At 44.7% G+C, this 18165-nt stretch overlaps 1 protein-coding gene across 2 annotated transcripts in view; it reads right to left on the reverse strand.

Annotated features, from left to right (window-relative positions):
• Positions 1–17354, reverse strand: part of TULP4 (TUB like protein 4) — a 97386-nt gene extending 80032 nt beyond the window's left edge. Inside the window, exon 1 of one of the 2 annotated variants that reach the window (XM_083434344.1) lies at positions 17125–17354. The gene's annotated coding sequence lies outside the window, so the exon portion shown is untranslated. Of the gene's footprint in view, positions 1–16818; positions 16997–17124 lie in introns of those variants that run through there. The other variant, XM_083434346.1, reaches the window with a different exon arrangement.
• Positions 17355–18165: the final 811 nt, after the last annotated feature.

The following is an 18165-nucleotide window of genomic DNA, read 5'->3' on the forward strand; positions in this document are numbered from 1 at the left end:
GACTTGTTTTTAAATGGAAATTTGAGTGCTCTATCACTGTGAAACCAACAAGGCAGTTGTGAAACTGACATACAGTGGTACCTCGGGTTAAGAACTTAATTCGTTCCGGAGGTCTGTTCTTAACCTGAAACTGTTCTTAACCTGAAGCACCACTTTAGCTAATGGGGGCTCCTGCTGCTGCCACGCCACCAGAGCACGATTTCTGTTCTCATCCTGAAGCAAAGTTCTTAACCCGAGGTACTATTTCTGGGTTAGCGGAGTCTCTAACCTGAAGCATATGTAACCTGAAGCGTATGTAACCCGAGGTACCACTGTACCTCCCTCCCCACCTGCCACACACACCTTGTCCGTTCCACTGGCAAGCTGAACGGAGGGTGGGGAAGGCAATGATAGAAGCGCTGGGAGATGACAAAGAAGCAGGGTTGCATGCTGTCACCGGCCACATCAAAAGCTGCACCTCAAGACTCGAAGAAATAGTAGTGTGCTCCCATCTGAAAGCTTTGTTCTGCAGTTGTGTCCAAAGCGCTAACATTTCCTAAAAACGGGAGAAACAACTGCACTGCAAGACACCAACAGGAAAAAGATATGAATGCAACTGTGGTGGTGAAAGATGTCAAATGATTTCTCAGGAATTGTTCCATGGGTGAATAGTAGGCGAGTGGTGAAGAATTTCCATGCTTTCTAAGCCTCATGTGAAGGGGAAACATACATACCTGTTGATGTTGAGGACTTTGCATCTAAGCTATTGCATTACTGCCGTGCAGCTGGCACTCTTGTCACCCGCTAAATGCAATAAAGTTATCACTTCTTATCTCTTCACTAATACTTCCATGGGAAAAAGCAATTCAGTCTAGAGGAAAGAGCATGGCCAAATTGCCTTAAAAGCCTTGGGCATGGCTTCATATTGATTATTGCCAGCAGAACTTCAAAAAGCTTTACAAAGTTAATACATTCACATAATTCCTTTGCAATGGACAAGCTGTTTCAAAGCTGATGAATCACATTAATGGCACGGTAACAATACGCAGCAATTCAAGAGACTGTTGAAGACAGGAGAGGTCCCTAATCATACTTAATGCACAGCATTAATATCCCAGGATCATATTCCAGGGGATTGTTACTCATATAAAATGAAAAGGAGCCTTGTTTCTCAGCCATAGCCATAAAAAGTGGCTGCTGAAACCCCACATGGAATTTCAGCCCCGACTACTTCACAGCTGGCAGCCTACAACTGGCACCATCATTGCTAATCAGACTTTTTGCTAACCAATAATGTACAGCAGCAGCAGCAGCAGCCTTGCCAAAGAATATTGTATCCCTGATCACCAGTGCAAAGCAGGGGACAGGAAAGGCATGCAGACACACGCAGAGAATCATCGGTTTATCAGATGCAGACCCTATCAGAAGGCTGGGCAAGGGACCTTGAATTAGGAATCTCTTTCAGTTTAGAGAATACTTTTATTCTGCCATCTGAAGCAAGAGAGATTGGGGGAAAGAGAGAGAGCATAGGAATGGCAGAAGGAAGATATTCAACAATCAGTGACAAAATATCCCCAACCCTGGAGAAAGGAGAAGCACTCCATATTGCCCAGGTAGTATTCCAGCCACTCACAGCATGTTCAGAATCTGGTAATTCAAGGCAGAATGTGACAGTGAGAATGTGACTGGGCACCACAGATCAAGAAGGACACTGACAAACTGGAACGTGTCCAGAGGAGGGCTACCAAAATGGTCAAAGGCCTGGAAACAATGCCTTATGAGGAACGGCTAAGGGAGCTGGGCATGTTTAGCCTGGAGAAGAGGAGGTTAAGGGGTGATATGATAGCCATGTTCAAATATATCAAAGGATGTCACATAGAGGAGGGAGAAAGGTTGTTTTCTGCTGCTCCAGAGAAGCGGACACGGAGCAATGGATCCAAACTACAAGAAAGAAGATTCCACCTAAACATTAGGAAGAACTTCCTGACAGTAAGAGCTGTTCGACAGTGGAATTTGCTGCCAAGGAGTGTGGTGGAGTCTCCTTCTTCGGAGGTCTTTAAGCAGAGGCTTGACAACCATATGTCAGGAGTGCTCTGATGGTGTTTCCTGCTTGGCAGGGGGTTGGACTCGATGGCCCTTGTGGCCTCTTCCAACTCTATGATTCTATGATTCTAATTTCTTATTTATTTGTAGAAACAAACAAACAGCCATGACCCAAGTTCCCTACAAGGAACTAATTTGTTTGGGGGCAAGGGAACTATGGATCCTAGGTATTTCGCTTCAAAACTATGTAAAGAGGCATAATGCCAAGGCCCCAAATTAGCACCCGGCATTTCCAGTCTCTTCACTTCCAGAAAGTATACAGGAGGAAACTAGCAGTCAACTCACTAAAATGGGAAAGTAACAGCTGGATTTACTTAACAAGCTGAGGCAGGGGGAGGGGGAGGGGGGGAGAAAGGGAACCAACTCTGGTAAAATACAATTTAAGGCACGTATTTAACTTTAATCCAAAAAGGAGGGATGAATCTCAATAAAATTCAGACTCCCAGACGGTGAAGCTGCTGCTGGATAAATGCTACCAGGTTAGGCGGTTTCATTTTTCTCCTGCACTGTTAGGCTCTGGATGATTCTTTTTGCTCCTCCTCAGCCCTCTTTTCCTCTTTCAAATGTTCAAGCCTCCTTCTCTGAATCTCTTCAACTCCCATTTCTTAGAATCTCCTCACCATCTCCTAAACCACCTGCTACACAAAGTACCTTTTAAAGGGCAACCTCCCGCAAGAGAATGGGCCTTCCACAATAGACCATTACACAATTGTAGCCTCTGCTTTTGTACAACACATACACAGAAAAACACAATTTCTTGCTGCAGACCCTAAGAGCAAAGTACCCTTTTTTCATAGCTTTCCTAGAAATAAGGAGCGGTGGGGAGCAAACAACACAGAACTAAAGAAAATAAGGAAAATCAATTGAAACCTTCAATATGCTGCTTCATAACATCTGGAACAAGATAGCTGGTGCACAGCATAGGCCTTGACATGCCCAAGAAAGGATTATTCACCAGCCATTTAGAATTGGGTAATTATGGATGTATATTAATTAAGCTGCTATATATTGCCAGGAGTCTTGAATCTTGGGGAAGCTATGGGTGAAATAGCTCTGGGTCAGAATCTAAGGCAATGGTTACAGAGTTTTCCCAGGTGCCTGTCTAGATGAAGCAACGTGAGCAGTTGTAAGCTATAAACTTGAAAGATAGGAAGTTACTCTAAGTACCTAATGCCACTTGGGAGAAAGCTTTTCCGTCTTTTTTCCCCAACACTTGGATGCATGTTCCTTTCACGGGAAAACATACACCAGATAGTACAGCTGGTATTAAAACAGTTTTCTCTCCCCCCCCCAACCCCCCGAGATACATTAGGAAAGCAGTCCCTAAATGCATCTGTTTGCTTGAATCATCCTAAAAGGCAGGGAGGAGGTCTTTCAGGACTCAGTCAAGGTAATAAACAGGCAACAGAATACTGGGACAACCTGGTTAGAGGCAACTCTGCTAGGAGTGGCATCACCCAGTATAAATGCTGGGGGAGATAAGCTAGAGGCTACCCTGCTCCTCCTAAGGCTCTTGTTCTTCTCTTGCTGTTCCTGCCTGTTCAATGATTGCTCTTAAAACCCCATCAATACCAAAACCTTCAGCTTCTCTGCTTTCCCGACTCTCCTCCCTTTTGGCGTTTCTAGGCTTTTGCCCTTGTATTCCCTTATTGTTCTCTCTTCGCTTTTGGATCTTAATTCAGTTTCTGTTCTTCCCTTGACACTACTATACTGGGAGTAACTGGCTTTCCAATTCCAACTTTGCCATTAGACTTGCTCAGTGAGCAGCAGCTCAAGTAGATGTGAGCGAACTCTACCCTCAAACTTGTAGCATCTTGCTCTAGCCTCCTCTAATTTTAGGTAAGTCTTTTCTTAAAAGAATTTATATGTTGATTTGTAAGTTTGTTTTAAAAGAAGGTTTTGCTCTAGATTTGGGGGTATAAACACTAAATACAATTTTGGCAACATTTGGCACTTTCCAAGAATGGTAGTTTTCTGCATTACCTTCTACCAATAAACATACTAGGATTTGGCACACAGCATTGTGTTAGACCACTGACAAGTACCTGCTTTTCTTACACAAAATATAATACCTCATTAAAGAGGTACCAACTTTTAATTAGTCTGAATAGAATTCTCATGGCATTGCAACTTTGTGGTCACTGCCCTGTCTTTCCTCTACTGGAAAATTCTCCCTTTTTTTTAAATGAAATTCTAATCTGCATGTGAGAGCAACATTTTTTACTACAGCACACAGGGAACGGAACTCCTGCAATCCAGAGATGTGGTTGGCTCTCTGTTTTGAAAGCTTTAGATGGGCTTTTAAGAGCTATTCATTCTCCAAAAATTTAATAGTTCATTTTTCACACAATGCTAAGCCAAACCAAGATATCAGTGTGAGTATGGAAGACATGCAGTCTCCTCAAGAGAAGATCAGGGACACTTTGTTCCTACTTTGGTCTTGCTGCTGCTAACTAAGCCATGATTTGCACTAGCCTGTCCCTGACAAACTACAAGCTGTAAACCAGAAAGGTAGAGCAATACAAACCATGAGTCTGGGTTCAGAGGCCACGCTAAGCCAAACCATAGCTTAGCTCACAGCAGCACGACTGGAGGAAGAGCAAAGCAGCCACAATCTCCTCCCCAGAAACCTGCACACTCACACATTCATGCTAAGCCGGGTCAATGCAAATTAGAGTTTTTGCATCCTTGCTTTTATGTGGAATTGTTTTCATAAAATCAAAGAGCTGAGTGTAACCTTGGATGTCATCTGGACCAACCTCTGCTTAGCACAGGATCTGTTGTGCAGGATGCAACTACAGCACCTCTGAACAATTTGGCCTCAGCCTGAATACCTCTAGCAACAGAAAACTCACTATACCTCTTGAGGTAGGTAGACTGTTCCACTGCCAAACAACTCTCATCATTTTAACCTGCTCTTGGTTTTATAATACAATATTGACCTCAGATATTTTGGGTTTGTTGTATTTATTAGGTTTCATATATTTTGGGAACTATGTCTTTCAATCCAACAAATTTCAGTGCTTCCCATCAAAAGAAAAGCAATTCATGTACTAAGCATCTTTTAATAAGCTGACCCACAGCTTGAGTGCTCCTACAGAACACCAGTGGCCTGATGCACCTCTAGAGAGGTGATGTACTATGTACTCACTGATTCTGAGAATCTAATGAAATACCAAAAGGGATAGAATGCATTTGTTATTGCTCTGCAGAGAAATACATTTGAATGTAGTTGTACTAGGTGTTTTTTTAAAGTACTGTTAACTACAGAGAGAAAAAGCTTGGCACAATGGATATCTTTAAAAAAGAGGGGGGCAACTTTAGGCTTGTGGGTTCTTTCTTTCTTTCTTTCTTTCTTTCTTTCTTTCTTTCTTTTAGCATGCCACCCTTTATCTGTAGATCTCAGGGCAGTTCACAACCTATTTCATTAAAACTAAAAGTCCACCAGCTTGAGCCAGGTGAACAAAACATTGGCTGAGAAAGGCAACACACTCATAGAATGAAAGAACAGGGTGCTTAGAATATTTTTTTTTTCCAGTTACAACACTGAGCTCACAGTCCTGGTTTCCCCTTCCCAAGATTTCTTCATCTCAGCAGCCTAATTTAGAAGAGAGGGAAGCCTTTTGCTATTGTCAAGAATCAGAACCCTTCAAATTGCTTCCAATCACCCAGAGATCTACCAGAAGCACTTCTGCTCACACCCAGTGTAAACGACACCAATACTACAATTATTCCCTCCCAAGTCTTCTAGAAACAATAGCTAAAGGAGCTGTCAGAAAAGGTATGGCCATACACTAAGTGGAAGAATAGAAGCATCCCCACCCCATCCCACCCTCCCCCTCTTTTCTTCCCAAACTTATACTGCATGCGACACTAACGTCTCACAACAAATGAAACTGATCTGTAGAAAAAGCAACTTGAAAAAGAGATAATGCATGTTTTTGTAAACTAATAAATCTTTAATAAAAATTATTTTTTTAAGAAAGAAAAGTTATGGTGACCCCCCTTCTATAAAATGGGTTCTGAGTGGGACTGGCCTGCAGCAGCAGGGGTCAGGAGCAGAGACTGCACAGAAAGAGCTCTCAAAACAAACTTGCTGGAGCCCAAATAAACCCAATACAGTTGTACCTTGGTTTTTGAACAGCTTAGTTCTCAAACGTTTTGGCTCCCGGACACCACAAACCCAGAAGTGACTGTTCCGGTTTGCAAACTATTTTTGGAAGCCGAATGTCCGACGGGGCTTCCGTTGCTTCCGATTGGCTGCAGCAGCTTCCTGCAACCAATCAGAAGCTGTGCTTCGGTTTTCGAAACGTTTTGGAAGTGGAACGGACTTCCGGAATGGATTCCATTCGACTTCCAAGTTACGACTGTATAGGCAATGTATTTTACTTTTATTTATTTAATGTTACATTGCGACCCCACCTTTCCTCCAAGAATCTCAAGATGGCATACATGGTTCTCCATCCTCTCCACTGTTATCCTCACAACAACCCTGGGAGTTAGGCTGGACTGAGAGCCAGGGACAACGTCACCCAGTGAGCTTAATGGCTGAGTGAGGATTTGAATGCTGGTCTCCCAGGTCTGAATCCAGTTCTCTAACCACTACAGCTCTCTCACTGCAACTCTCAAGGGGAGATGTGTTAAAAAAAAAAAAACCATGGCTGGCTGCCCATCTGTTCAGCCTGTCTGAATTAGAAAATATAAAAAGTGAAATGTGTATTTGCAGCCTTCCCAATGTGCAAGACAGGGCTCAGGTGTGAGCACGCACAGCACTCAGGATCGACGTTTCCCTTTCTTTGCCCATGCAGTTTGTGTGTGTGAACCCCGGAGAGCCCCAAGCCGTTTATTCCCCTGAGACATTGCTCCATCACTACCAGAAGCAGAGAGCTTAGTCTGAATCACAGTTATATTCTCTAGCAATCGACAAGAAGTCTCCTTGCGAGGAGAGCTAGACTCATCGGCTCCTGGGAAAAGGGCTCATGTCAAGCAATTGCTCAACCTAGAAAACGCACGGCAAATGTCAAAACACATCATCCTTCGCCTTTCCACCCCCACAAAACAAAAGCATAATCATTCATCTGAACACACATACCAGAAAAACCCACACACAACTCATTATGGGGTCACCAGCAATTCAGGACTCTCACAGTGGGACACTTACTGTGTGTGTGTGTGTGTGTGTGTGTGTGTGTGTGCGCGTGTGTGTGTGTGTGTGTGTGTGTCACTATATTAAGCTCAAAATTCAATGATAAACTGGTGCTAATGAGATATTTTAACAGAAGGGCCAGGGAGTGTATTCCAGTGAAATATGGTTCAATTTTAATAAAGACTCTTAAAATAGCTTTGCAGTTTTGAAGCTGGCGGCTCATCCTCCTACACAACGCATTATCCAAAAGGGTTGCCCATTATTAACTCCAGCAGACTGGAGTACTAACTCTTAAATGCATGTCCTTCTTGTCAACACTGCAGCAGGAGCTGGGTTATTTGGGGGTAAGATTAGCTACTACCAGGCAGTTTTCTGGATCCCTGAGTTTGTTGCTTCCTCGCCTGTTTCTCTTACTGCTCCTCAGCAAAGTTTTTTCCTTTCTCTAGCTAGTTCTCATCTCTCCTTTAAAGGAGAAGCAATGGCCACGGAGAGAGGGTGACAGAATAGCCATCAATGGTTAGCTTTTCCTGTTCTTCCGTACTTCATCTCATGCTACTTTGTTCCATTTTGGACCATAACTCAGCGGCATAGCATCTGCCTTGTACACAGAAGACGATCCCACATAGGGTTGGGCATGTCCCCAGACAGCTCCTGCCAATCAGTGTAAACCAGGGGTAGACAATGGGATGTCCTCCAGACACTGTTGGACTACAACTCCCATCAGCCCCAGCCAGCATAACCAATGGTGAAGGATGATGGGAGTTTTAGTCCAACAACATCTGAAGGGCACCAGGTTGGCTGTCCCTGGTGTAGGCAATGCCAAGTTAGACAGACCAATGGGTCCGACTCCGTATAAGGCAGCTTCTTATGTCCATACATAGCTCAGTTGGTTAGAGCATGGTGCTGATAACACCAAGGTCACAGGCTCAATCCCTGTATGGGACAGCTGCATATTCCTGCATTGCAGGGGGTTGGACTAGATGATCCTCAGGATCCCTTCCAGCTCTACAATTCTACATTGTTTCATGCAGCTTTTTCTGTTATTTCAGTATTGGACTGATGCAGAAACTACAACTAGTGGCCCAGCGAGAAATACATGCGGAAATAGGTAAGGAAAACCCAACTGTTTTCCAGTGAGTGTCTTGCTGCCAGTCCTTCTATTCCCCCCCCCCCAATATCAAATACTTGAATGACTACTGCAAACTTTAATTGGTTTAATCAGTGGATTAATCAGCTAAAGCTTTAAGATCAATTTTAATCAGTGAGGGCAACCTTTAATTGCTAGGGCTGAGAGTTAAAGACACACTTTTTGAGGCTATTTTGATTCTGGTGTGTTACTGTAACATAGGAAATGAAACAAATATTAAAAGACAAGTCTTTCCTTCAAATTGTGATCAGTAGATTTTGTTTATTAAATGGTAAGTTGTTTCACAGTTCCTTTAGTATCCCAAAAAGGGATATTTGATGTGTTCTAGAGGTGTAGCTCCATCAATTTGCTGCAGCAAAGACTAATACACTGCTTGTGGACCAAAGTGTACTTTGTGAGATGCACAGACTGTGAGATCATTGGCTGGCATATTTTATACAAAACACAGGAGCCAGTATGGTATAGTGCAGGAGTGGGGAACCACTGGCCTGTGGCCCAATTCCGGCCCACCAGGAGGACCAAGTTGGCCTGAAAAGCCATTCCCCTCCCCCAACCATGACCTCCTGCGGGGGCAGGGTTCAGTCCTGCTGGGTGCTGCTTCACCACTGCGTTCCTTGCAGGGAACACGTTGCTGAAGCAGAGTCCACTCCCCACGAGCACAAGTCATCATGATGCCAGATGACTGGCAGGCGGGTAGCCCCGCCCACCCATCAAAGTTGACCTGTGGGGGTGGAGGGAGATAAACATAGGGCCCACAGGGCCAAAAAGGTTCCCATTGCGGTATAGCGGTTGGAATTATACTGCAGAGGGCCCAGTTCAAACTCCTACTCAGCAACAGAGGGCACTGGGCGACCTTGGGCCTATCACTGCCTCTAATTATAACCTACCACACAAGGTTGTTGTGAGGGGAAAGGAAAAGCAATGTAGGCTGCCTTGACTTTTTGTAAGGAAAATGTTAGTGAGGGGTAAAGACAGAGGCATCAGGCAGGGAGAACATTTCATGAAGCAAGATTATAAGGCCCAACCCAACAGATAAGTGAAATGCATGATCTTTTTGAGAGGGCAGCTGCTTGCCCCATCAGCCTCCCCCCCCCCAAAAAAAAAACTACCAATGTGCAAGGCAGCCAAATACCAGGCTGGGCATACACATTCAGCCCACATGAGAAAAGGTCCTACAAGCATACATCTGTGCATACAGAGCGCACTTCCACATGGGGGGGGGGAGTGTCCTCTAGGTTAACCAGAATCCGCCCCCCATGTGGAATTCTACATGCATACGTTGGTACACGTGTGCACATATCCATGTACGCTGAATGTGCACATAGCCAGAAGGAGCATAGCTCTGGGGTACGTAACTGGTAGGAGGCAAAGCCAGTCCAAGCCGCCCTATGGACACCTCACACTTTCTTCAGATGCATGTGGGGATATATTTGAACCCCCTCCCTGAAACAGAAGATCAAATCAGAGCAAGCAGCCTATTCCTAATTGGTAATGAATGGGCAATGCAACACAAATAGTGTACACTGGCACCTAAAAAAGTGTTCGCAGTGAGTTAGTCTCATGGGTAATGGCTAAGTATGATCATTTGCAGATTTTACAATAATTCCAGTTTCATGCTGGAGAATCTCTTTGAAACTTTCTTTTTTAGGTATGGCAGCTTTCAAGTCTGCTAGAAAATGCCCAAGGGGATTGAAACATTTCCCCACTATTATCAAAGTGTTGGCATCTTTAATGACTGGTTTGTTTAACTTATTCTCTTTGCACTGAGGTAGTCTGGCTTGTCCCCTTGAAACAGCAAACGGGCAAACTGATGAGCAAGACTGATTATTTTTTGATTGTTTGTATTTATTAAAACACCTCTTAAAATTATTTCTGTGTTATGCGGGGGTACCACAGAGGCAGGAAAAGTCAAGGTCTCAAAATGATATTGTTTTATTATTTTTTAAGCCTGAGAGATCAACATTGGCCTTGCACCAAAAGGAAAATATGGGTGCCAGGCAAGCTTCCCTAAAGAGATAATTTTATGGAACAGGTTGGGAAACATCTGGCTATCCAGATGTTGCTGAGCTACAACTCCCATCATACCTGGCCATTTTTACTGCAGGTGATTAGAGTTGTAGTTCAGCAACATCTGGAGGGCAAACTGTTCCCCACGCCTGCCATATATTACCAGTTTAGAAAATGTGGTGTGGCTTATGTTGTTGGCTCCTGTGCTTATGCCATAATACATTTGTTAGCCTTTAAGATAGTACCAAACTATTTTGTCTTTGAGATATTGAGTTTTGCATAAAATACATATTTAATACATCAAATTAATGACTGGTCTGTTTAAAAAGGATAATATTCATCAAATAAAAGCTATTTGATCAAAAGCTCTCAGTTTAATATGACTAAGTCTATGGGTGCCTTATATGTTACGTGCCCCGGTATTCTCATCTTACTTTTAAATGAAGTTTCCAGCTCTTGGGGCTATCAATAAAAGCTGAAGAGATAATCTGAAATGTAACAAGATCAGACACCCGTTCTTAGGATGCTGAATTGCCATAATACAGAGGACAGCTTGCTCAAATGTAGCTACAAACAGGTGTGCTGGGAGAAGTAAATCCAACCTGCACATGCAGCTTTCCTAACTTAGGATCACTATATGTGACATTATCAAATACTGCAATTCCCAGTACTGACTCTCCCCACCCCTTCAATCCTCTGTGAACACAGCCCTTAAGATGAGTCGCAGAAGAACAAGCTCTCTGTCCTGTTCATAAGTGAGATTAGGTGAGGAACCAATATTGTGGAATGCCCTCTCAGTGGAGACCTGCTGGGCTCCTTCTCTGCCTGTCTTTCAGTGGTTAGGAAGTGCTTTATAAACATTCAACCTAATTCTTAATGCATGATCTGCTATTCAAAGAGTTTTAAACCTGCTATACGCTAGAGATTTGAGTTTTTAATAACTGCTCTCTTCCAAATGTTTTCAACTGTTGTCATTTTTACTGCTTACAGCGGATTTAGTGTTTTAATTTTGTTTACTCCTGCCTTGATGTATTTTTATCCTTTTTACTGTAAGCTACTTTAATTGTTCCTACAGAAAAGCAGGATGTAAATAATAAACAAAAACGAAAATAAACTAAACTGAAAGGCTTTGTGCGGTGCTTTTATTCCACACTGGACTAAAGGTCTTATTGGAACAGCACTGAAATTTTGAAACTTCTCGGGTTGGTGCCATACCACAGGTCAGAACTGTGGCCTGGAGTAGCAGTCACTGTATCTCAGTTTTGTTGGCACAGCAAGCTATTTGGATCGGGCCATTAGAAACCAAAAATGGAAATGAAAAGACAATTTTCAGTTCATTATCTACTCATCGGCAACTCTACTCAGAAGAAGCAAGTCACACTGAGTTCACTGAGCTTATTTCCAGGTTGAACTGGAGCCCATAGGTGGTATTCAAGTAAGTAGTTCTGTCAGTGCAAGGATTTATATTTGTGCCACAGAACCTCCCCTGGGGAGAATCCTGAGCGCCAGAGAGAGAGACCTGGAGACCATATTTGGTCCACAGCCTTAGGTTTCCCACCTCAGTCTGCACTGACTGGCCATAGTCTTTAGGGTTACAGACAAGGGTCTTTCCCAGTCCTGCCGCAAAATGCCAGGGGTTGAACCTCAGACCTTCTGTACACGAAGATGCTCTACTACTGAGCTGCAGCTCTTCCCCACCAGGGCAGTGTGATCAAACCACTTAGTCCCAAAGCTGCAAAAGCAAAGACCTTTACACTGCCAATCAATGTATATGGTACTGAATGAGAAAGGCAGTGGTTTCAGTGGCGTAGCGTGGGGGGTGCAGGGGGGGCCGGCTGCACCGGGCGCAACATCTGGGGGGGGGGCGCTCGCACTCGCAGCTCTCTGCCCCTACCTGGCTCACTCACTCTCTCTCACTGCAGTGCTGGCTGTGCGAATCCGATCCGAGCTGCCGGGTCGCCGCCCACTGTGGAGGGGAGGGTGCCAGGCGTGCGGTGCGGTGCGGAGAGAGAGCGAGGGACTATCTGGGGGAGGGACAGTGCAGCGGGGGGGGGGCCGCAAATTACTTGCCTTGCCCCGGGCTAGGGGGCACAAATTACTTGCCTTGCCCCGGGTGCTGACAACCCACGCTACGCCACTGAGTGGTCTGACTCAGTATAACATAGGTTTGTATGTAAGAGATAAATTAAAGTACTGGTGAGGCACACAACACTGCCCTCTTATAGGACTTTACATCCTTTAAACCAGTCTCCCCTGCTCTTGCGTCCTCTTGTTTTGGACTACAGCTCTCATTAGTCAACATGGCCAATGCCTAGTGATGACTGATGCCAAGGTTCAATGTATCTGGAGAGTACCAGGTTGAGGAATGATGGTGTAAGTTAAGCAAACTCTGTCTAAATTACAGAGGTCTCTCCACATCCCATAAATATTCTCCATTTCATTTTTAAAGCTGCTCCACATACAAGGCTATGTAGAATCACATATAAGAAAGTTAATAGTAACTATTACTCACTCTTCTAGGTGTTTGACAGTTGCCTTCCACAAAAGTTGATTCGTACATACCAATTATTTTCTGAATCATTCAATTGAAAATTGCTCTACGCAGCATTTATGAAGTGAAGATTGCCCATCATAACGGTGACAGAGAATAAGTTGTAATTTTTTATTTTTTTACTGGACCCATCAATTCTGGTATTTTGCGAGATTTCAACCCTTTTCCTGAATAGCAAAACAGATTCATGGCAAAAAAGGGGGGCGGATTTATTACCCAGTCAACTGGTTGGGCTGCCCTGTGAGCAGATTATGGTGTTGGCCACATGAAGTTCACTTCAATTTGCATCGCTGTGAGCTTGCTCTACATTTGCAATAAGTCACTAATTTAATATGGCAAGCCCAGAAGGATGTGCTGCCACTGGGGCAATTTAACAGCTTCCACGGAACTACCTGCTAACACAAACTGGCCCTTCATTTGGCAAATCAGAGGCTGCTATGCCTTGCTTGAAGAAAACGAACAGGAATCGGCTCTCGATGAGCTCTTCACAAACAATGCAAGGGGCCACAGCATGTGGTAGGACACCTGCTTTGCATGAAGAAGGTCTCAGGTTCAATCCCAAGCTTCTCAGATAAGGCTGGGAGAGACCCATGTCTGAAGCAGCAGCTGCTAGTCAATGCAGTGCATACAGTACAGTCGTACCTTGGAAGTCAAGCAGAATCCGTTCTGGAAGTTCGTTCGACTTCCGAAACATTCGGAAACCAAGGCACGACTTCCAATTGGTTTCCAATTGCGCAGGCGCGCTGGAAACAATAGCGGAAGCTGCACCGGACATTTGGCTTCCAAAAAAGTTCGAAAACCGGAACACTCACTTCCAGTTTTCAATCGTTTGGGAGCCAGAACGTTCGACTCCCAAGGTGTTCGGGAACCAAGGCACAACTGTACTGAGCTAGATGGACCAATGGTATGACTCAGTATAAGTCAGGCTCCTTTGCTCCTAGCATAGCAACTTTTGAGCTAGGCATTTCCCTATTTCCTCTGCGTTAGAGCAGGGGGAGCCAACATGGTGCCCTCCAGTTGTTCTTGGACTACAATTCCCACCAGCCCCAGACAGAGGTGATCAGAGTTGTAGTCCAACCACAGCTGGAGGGCAATACGTCAGATCAAGAGGAATTCATGTGAGAAGAACATTAACTGGAATGTCAGATCACAGTGACTATCTCCTCACCCTTGTACAATGGTACTAGCTTGCAGATGCACCATATGTAATATGAAATTCATAGTCTCGTGAGACTCTGGCAACCATGCATAGAACTGCCCACTCCATATAGGGTAAGGGGGAAGAAAGGTGAGGAGAACTGTGGCTGACACAGGCAGGCAAAATAAAATAAAATAATACACTGGATACAATCATAGCATGCCATGGACTTAACCCAGGAACACTGTGTTGTGAGGCTGGGACACATCCTACAGAACTACTAAGGACTGTGCGTGTTTAGGCCTCAGATACCTCTTCTCGTGTGGGAGAATAGAGTTGTGCAACATCAGCTTCTGCAGTTAGTGGGCAGGATGATTCCTCTCCACTGGCCAGGTCTGCTTCTACATACCAGAAGCCTTGCTTTCTGCCTTTGCCTATTCAGAAGGGTAGTATGTCCTGCCTGCTACACTTCAAGTTCCACTTTCCCCAACTCCACCCACTAATCTCAGCATACTGACCTGGAAAATATGCCCTCTGGGATTGCAATATTGCCACCCACAACCCACCTTGTCCCAACAGCACATTAATTGTCTTCTACCTAATCCTTTACAGCACAGAAGTTCTCTGTCCCACGTTGTTGTGGCCACACGGTCACCCTCTTATGATTTTATTTGGGACATTATGCTTAGGGCACGATGCAGTAAATATTCCCGCAATTCCCTCTTTCTCTATCTTTCTAGATTAGCGTTTCCCAAAGTTGGGTCTCTAATTGTTGGACTACAACTCCCATCATCCCTAGCTAGCAGGACCAGTGGTCAGGGATGATGGGAACTGTAGTCCAAAAACACCCTGATCTACATCAATAATAATGCAGTCATTATTATTACTACTATAATACTAATATATTTAGATAGCACATTTCCTAGCTCAGTGAACAACAGCCCTGCATCATACTCCAGTATCATTATCCTCATAACATAGACAGCACACTGAGCCTGAAGTGTAGCTTAGTTGTCTGCTAAGTTCATAGCAGAGGTGAGATGTGAACTGGGACTGTCCTAGCCCACAGCTGATTCTTAATCCATATGCTATTCTAGTTCTCAGCTAGAGTTTATGCAAAACTATGATGAATAAACCAAATCTTATTTTAAAAATTATTTTTATTTAAAGAAAAGATCAATATAAATGAAATATTAGTAAAACTATAAAAACTCTAGGAACCTCATCAGAAGAATCGTGAACATGAAATAATTTTCAGAGCTTGCAACCATACTATGCTAAATGATAGGGCTACTTTTCTTATTTTGATACCATCCATTTAAATCTGATTAAGTGTGCGGGATGGGGGAGCATGAGGAGCTTTTGGTTCAGCATCTTCCGCTTCACAAACTTGTCTTGCAAAGGCTGGCATTTAAAACTAATTTTGCCAGTGTCTGGTTTCTGATGTTGCAAACCGCATCAGAATACAAACACCAAAGCCTCTCATTTGAGAGCACAGCATGTGGCTTAAGAAAGGGATGCCTTGGGCAGACAAATTTCAGCATGATAAAATGGACCTGCCAGTGAAACATGCTGCATAACATATAGTTGTATGGCCAACAGTTCTCATCAGATGACCCTTTACATCCTATTGCCTACCTAGTCAAAACTATTTCTGCACGTTGCAAGAATAACTAAACACAGATACATGTACCAGCTATGGGGCGGGGGGGTAACCTGGAAAGTCCATCACCAACTCTCCTTTTTATTTGAAATAAACAAGCATTAGAAAGAAAATGACAGGGTTGGGGATATTGCCCATTAACCTAGAGCTGAGAAAGTTATCACACTGTCTGATTAATTGTAGTAGCAGAGAAAGCTCACAGAATCTTCTTCCCAGGACCTTATTGATTACTTGTTCCCTATCTCCTAAGTTTTTAGGTAAAAGGTTTAGTGATCCCATCTTCAAATTGTGCAGAAATTAGCATCATTTGTAAGAAGTGAAACACGGTAGCAAAAACATCCAGATCAAAACAAGACTTAACCATAAGTCCAGCACTACAGGTAAATGACATCAGTATTTTTCAGACAACAACTAATGCTGTTTCTCCTCCTTTCTTCTGTCCTTAAAGCTGGCAGCTACTGCCAGGTCCATCTATAGCAATGCTGTATATTCCATCCAGCAAGCTATATTACACAGGAAGGTTCAGAAAATCAAAATTCCTTCAATGGCGTGACACATAGGAAGGAAGCACAGGGAAGGGGTTTGAGAAGAGGAAAGAGGGGTGGTTTTGCTGCAAACCTACACCACAAGCAAAACAAGGGGCTCCATTCCAGTCACTGCCTCCTTTCCTACATAGCCTCCTGGATGGCTGGCTAGTTGGCAGGCAAGACTGTAGACAAAAACAGCGCACCCTGAAGGGGGGGGGGCAAAATCAGGTGGTCCATCAGAACAAAAGAACCACAAACCAGAAGCCACCTGGCTCCTTGCATGACACAACAACACACAGCCACCTTCCCACTCACCCACCCACCTACCCACCACAGCCACCACCCGACCCCAATCGCCTCCACCCCCACACCTCTGGGCAGCCTGTATTTTTGCTGCTTTCAGAAGTCCCACGCTCTTCTCCCCCACCCTCTCCTTTTTTTAAAAAAATAATAATGATGAATATAATAGAGCAAATGAAAATAAAGCCACAAAATCTCTTGCCGAGCGAGAAGCAGCCCTGCTCCATCGCGAGAGGAAAAACAAACAAATAAAATACCTCAACATTCACAAGCAGCCGGAGCATCTGATCTGACATGGAGGGGAGATGGGCAGGATTTTATAGGCACCAACATCAGCCCTGGCGAGGTTCTCCCGCCCATACACAGAGATCCTGCATCCTCCTCCCGCGGGGAAGGGAGAATAATACCGCCAGGAGGGAATGCAATTGGAGGAGGGGGGGAGAGAGAAGAAGAAAGAAAAGAGAGAGAGAGATCCAGTGTCCACATAGCAGCTAATAGGGTGGGTGGATGCAGTTAAAAGAAAATGGGACACACACACACAGACACACAGGCCAATTCCTTACCTCCGTCCAGGGCGCAGCAGACTAAACAGGCAGCGCCGGCGGCAGCCACTAGAGCTCGTCCTGTGTGGCTTCCGCCCCGCCAGCCCCGTCTGCCTGCCGTTGCTCCTCCCCAACCAGCCCGGAGTCCAGAGTCTGTCTGTGTCTCTGTCTCTCGGTCCTGCTGCTGCTGCTGCTGGGCCTGACTCCCCTTTCACGTGACGCAGCCACATGACCCAACATGTTACTTGCTTCTCTCTCTTTCTCTCGCCGCCCCCTCCCCACCCGCAACTCCGCCTCGGCCCCCTCCTCCTCCTCTTCTCCGTGTCGGGGTCTCTCGCTCGGTGTCACGCGAGGAGGGCCAAAGGCGAGCCGCGCCTCTGAGCACGTGCAGAGCACTTTTGCGCCTCCGCGCGGCGGGGCATCGCAGCCGAGCCTGTCCACCCCGCTATACGGGAGCGGAGGCAGTCGCTTCGGGTCAAAGGATGCGGCTTTCAGGCCTCGGCGTGGTGCTGCCTCAATGCGATTCCTTTATTTTCATCGCGAAAGGAAGATTCCGTTATTGTTTTATCATTTGCCACTGCGTTTTTTGAACGTTTATAATAATATTAATAACTGCAATGCTTAACAATATTCCCGTGATTTAAGACATCGTTCTGGGGTGTTGTGCAACTTCCCCAAGGGATGTGTTTTCTTTGTGGTATATTTAAGTACAGATTCTTAGGTGGTTTATAGGCCGTTGGTTTTTTTCTGGAGCCACAACTGCAAATTCTGTCTTATTGCTGCCTACAGCGCCAACCTTGATCCAGCATCAATAGCTTTATAACTGCCATATATAATGGGCCTCCCAGGATGGAAAAGGGTGTGTCCTTGCTTTCCTAGTTCCTAATTGCAGCCATTCTGCCTAATCCTCTATAATTCAGAAAAGAGGTGTTTGTATTTAGAATGATTGTTCAGAGGCGGTTTTAGGGTAGCACTACCAGTTCAGTTGCACTGGGCTCTGGCACTGCAAGGGTTGCTGCAACAATAATGTAGAATGGGCAGGCCAAATTTTAGCATTGCACA

This window comes from Podarcis tiliguerta (assembly GCF_965153285.1).
Source record: "Podarcis tiliguerta genome assembly, chromosome: 3".
Classification (NCBI taxonomy): Eukaryota; Metazoa; Chordata; class Lepidosauria; order Squamata; family Lacertidae; genus Podarcis; species Podarcis tiliguerta.